At 46.3% G+C, this 4041-nt stretch overlaps 1 pseudogene; it reads right to left on the bottom strand.

Moving 5' to 3' along the window:
• Positions 1-1686, bottom strand: part of LOC101641656 — a 10065-nt pseudogene extending 8379 nt beyond the window's left edge.
• Positions 1687-4041: the final 2355 nt, after the last annotated feature.

Raw genomic sequence — 4041 nt, 5'->3', positions numbered from 1 at the left:
GGAAGATTTATCTAGTCCAAGAACACATTTCTTTTCCCTAAAATTGAAGGGGTATTCCAATGGAAACTGACTTTCAGTAGCAGTTCATTTTAGCTTTAATGATGAGGATAGTTGTAAAAATATACAAACTACCAAGACCTATACTGATGCCAGGTTTGGTAGGAAATAGGAGGCCCTTGTGGTCTTCAGTTTTGCTTGTTTTCATCTTATGAAAGTAGCTATTGCGATTCAGTGATTAAAGATCTTGATATAAAACAGATGTAACTTTATTGTATCATTATAGGAAAATGATATACAAAATCGTTAGTAATGACTAATTTTAAATGGATTGATATCCGCTGCCAATGAGTTGATTCCAAGTCATCGTGACTCAAGGACAGAGCAGAACTGCCTTGCTGGGTCTCCCGGACCCTAAGTCTTTTTTTTTTAATCCTTAGTATATTTATTAAACAGAGAGATTTGGGGAAAGAACAATGTGCTTTAGAGTGGCTGGAACTTTGTCCCCGCCGCGCGCACACACGCGCGAGGGTGACCGGGAGTGGGGACCCTGCTTGTCCAGGCACCACAGGAAAGGCAGTGCTGTAGCCACCTTGAGAAAGCCGAACTCCCCCAGATAAAGTAATCCTCCAAAGAGGGGGTGGGGGACCCTCTAAAGAACGCGGTCTTTGCTCTTGTGTTTTCTCAGAGTATTTATGGAGGGGAAGGGAGCGCAGTTGAAGAAGACTTAAAAACATATGTGCTTGACACAGTGGATGTATGTATGGATTGTGATGAGAAATGTACGAGCCCCCAATAAAATCCTTTTTTTAAAAAAAGAAGAAAAATAAAACCAGTTTTTGATGAGCATACATATAGCTGTGATGGCTCCATCTCCAGGTCAGCCCCAGGTTGTCCACGAACATCCAGAAGAAGGGCTGCCCATGGCGGCCTGGCTCCGAGCGCACTGCAGGCCCCGTGGAACTGGAAGAGGTACCACCCGGGCGGCCGCTCAACGGCGTGTCCGTGTCCGAGAGGAGGCGTGGAGCCCTCTTCCACATCCCGCCTCACGACGTCGGTGACATTGTCCAGGTACTTCAGGTACCCGTGGTCCGAGCCTCCTTCCAAAAAGCCCACGCTCACAAGCTCTTTCTGGATGTCCCCCAAACGGGACAGCACCTGGACGGGCTCTTTCTTCCACGCAGGCACCGCCTTATTATACGTTTCAAAAGGACTCTTCCGTTTCCTCTCCTGGTCATAGAAAGCCTTCAGTGATCCCGCCATTTTCTCCTTCGGTGCAGCAGCCCGTTGCTTGGGAAGGGTAGGCCCAGGAAGCACACCCAATTACTCATGGTTTGAACGTTCTCCGAGTCCCAGGCCTGACCTGCGGATCCAGACACTTGAAACAGTAGCAGCGGGGCAGTCAGGGTTTTCACAGATGAGCAGCGTCTCGCCGAGCAGCAGATGGAGCAGTAGGACTGGAACCCATCATTGTCACACAGGAAGAGGGATCCCAGGAACTTGCTCTTACAAGAAACACACGTCTCCCTCAAAGAGAGGGTGTTCTGTCGAGACCTGGAAACTCCCACAGCAGATGCAGATGTCTTCTATGCGTCTCTGCTTAACCCTGACTTCATGGGCAATAAGATCTCTGTCAAGTCGGGGTGAAGGACATGCCAGCTTATTGGAGTCCACCGAGATGACGTCCATGGTCTGGTCCCCCAGGTCCAGGACTGCTAGGGATCCTTCCAGATGGAGGGGTTCTTGTCTCTTCTTTTCGAAACGGGGCCTGGTGCCTGCGATGAGTGGCTGCTCTCATCAAGTTCAACCAGACTCATGAGCCAGTGTCCTCGAGGACATTGTCGAACTGCCCTTGTGAGTCTCCGAGGCCATCAACGGTCACAGGAGTAGAAAGCCCCATCTTTCTCTTGCAGACGAGTGGTGGTTTTGAACTTCTGACCCTGGGGTTAGCAGCCCAACGAGTAATGGACTAGGCGGCCATAAGAGCAGACACTCTCAGTCACGACTTCAGGGGCCAGGTCCAAGCCCGTAAATCTTTACAGGGGCAGAAACCCTCATTCTTTTCCCTCCAAGCACCCAGTGAGTTTGAACAACTGATCTCGGGTTAGAAGCCCAACACAGTACACACTACACAACACACTACACTATTCGAAATCTTAAATCTAGGGATAATTATTTTTGTTTCATATAATAGCACTGAATATCTTAGAAAATTCCTTTCCCCCAAAAGGAATTGGTATAGACCTGCTAATCTAAATGGGAAACACATCATTAGCAATTGAATGGGGAGGAAGAGAGAGTGGAGTGCACCCTGGCCCACCAAGCCTGGAGGACAATATCCCCGCTCAGAACAGCCAAGGTACAGAGTGCACCATATGGCCCTATGGGGGACAACACTGGAGACTCCGTGTCGGGATTGGCCTGGTCTGACCCCACCACATGGAGGAAAAACACTAAGGGCGAGTAGCAGAGCAGTGTGGAGAATAGAGCAGGGGGTGTCTCAAGGGAGTACAAAGGATAGATTTTGGGACCAGGGCATGACACTCCATCAGACTCGAAGGGAGGACATGCCTAGAGGTCAACAAACAGACCTTGAAGTATTTACACGTTTTTCCTTTTCTTAAAAGTTTCTTTTATAATTTATTTATTTGGTCATTGGTTTTCTTTGCTGTTGTTATAGTTATGTTTTCTTTTGTCGCTTTCTCTTGTTCTCTTGTGCATATTATTATCTCTGCAGGTCTATCTAGATAAGATAGGCTGGATGAGCAGTCTGGAGGAGAAAACAAAGGACCGATGATTTGAGGGGACATGAGAGAGGGAGAGGTGGGGGAAAGGAGGTGGTGTTGATCAACCCAGGGACAAGAGAACAACAAGTGATCCAAAATTAGTGGCAAGGGGTGTGAGAGGCCTGGTAAGGATTCATCAAGGGCAATGTAACCTAGAGAAATCACTGAAATCCAAATGAAGGCTGAGCATGATAGTGGGACAAGAGGATAGTAAAAGGAAATAAAGGAAAGAAGTAGGAGGCAAAGGGTATTTATAGATGTCTAAGTACAGACATGTACATATGTAAATGCATTTTTATATGACGATGGGGAAATAGATTTACATGCATATATTTATAGGTTTAATATTAAGGGAGCAGATTGGGCCTATATATATAGTTTTAGTATTAAAGTAGCAGATGGACATTGGCCTTCACTCAAGTACTTCCTTAATGCAAGAACACTTTGTTCTATTAAATTGGCATTCCATAATGCTCACCTTCTTGACATGATCACTGAAGACAAATGTGTGCATAAGCAAATTGGTGAAGAAAGTTGATGGTGCCCAGCTATCAAAAGATATAGCATCTAGGGTCTTAAAGGCTTGAAGGTAAGCAAGTGGTCATCTAGCTCAGAAGCAACAAAACCCACAAGGAAGAAGCACACCAGCCTGTGTGACCACGAGGTGTTGAAGGGATCAGTTATCAGGCATCAAAGAACAAAAATCATATCATTGTAAATGTGGGGGAGTGCAGATTGGGGACCCAAAGCCCATCTGTAGGTAAATGGACATCCCCTTACAGAAGAGTCATGGGGAGGAGATTAGCCAGTCAGGGTGCACTGTAGCAACAATGAAACATACAACTTTCCTCTAATTCTTAAATGCTTCCTTCCCCCCCACTATCATGATCCCAATTCTACCTTAGATATCCAGCTAGATCAGAGGATATACACTGGTATAGAAAGGAACTGGAAACAGGGAATCCAGGACAGATGATCCCTTTAGGACCAGTGGTGAGAGTAGTGATACCAGATGGTGGAGGGGAGGTGGGGTAGAAAAGGGGAACTGATTATAAGGATCTACATATAACTCCTCCCTAGGGGATGGACAACAGAAAAGTGGGTGAAGGGAGGCAGATGTTGGACAGTGTACAACATGACAAAATAATAATAATGTATAAATTATCAAGGGTTCATGAGGGAGGGGGAAGTGGGGAAGGAGGGGAAAAAATGAGGAGCTGATGCCAAGGGCTTAAGTGGAGAGCAAAGTTTTGAGAAT

The sequence above is a fragment of the Echinops telfairi genome, unplaced genomic scaffold (genome assembly GCF_000313985.2).
Source record: "Echinops telfairi isolate 266 unplaced genomic scaffold, ASM31398v2 ScPeMD7_14;HRSCAF=57, whole genome shotgun sequence".
Lineage (NCBI taxonomy): Eukaryota > Metazoa > Chordata > Mammalia > Afrosoricida > Tenrecidae > Echinops > Echinops telfairi.
Note: the sequence above shows the minus strand (reverse complement) of the source record. Positions and strands in the feature narration are given on the sequence as shown.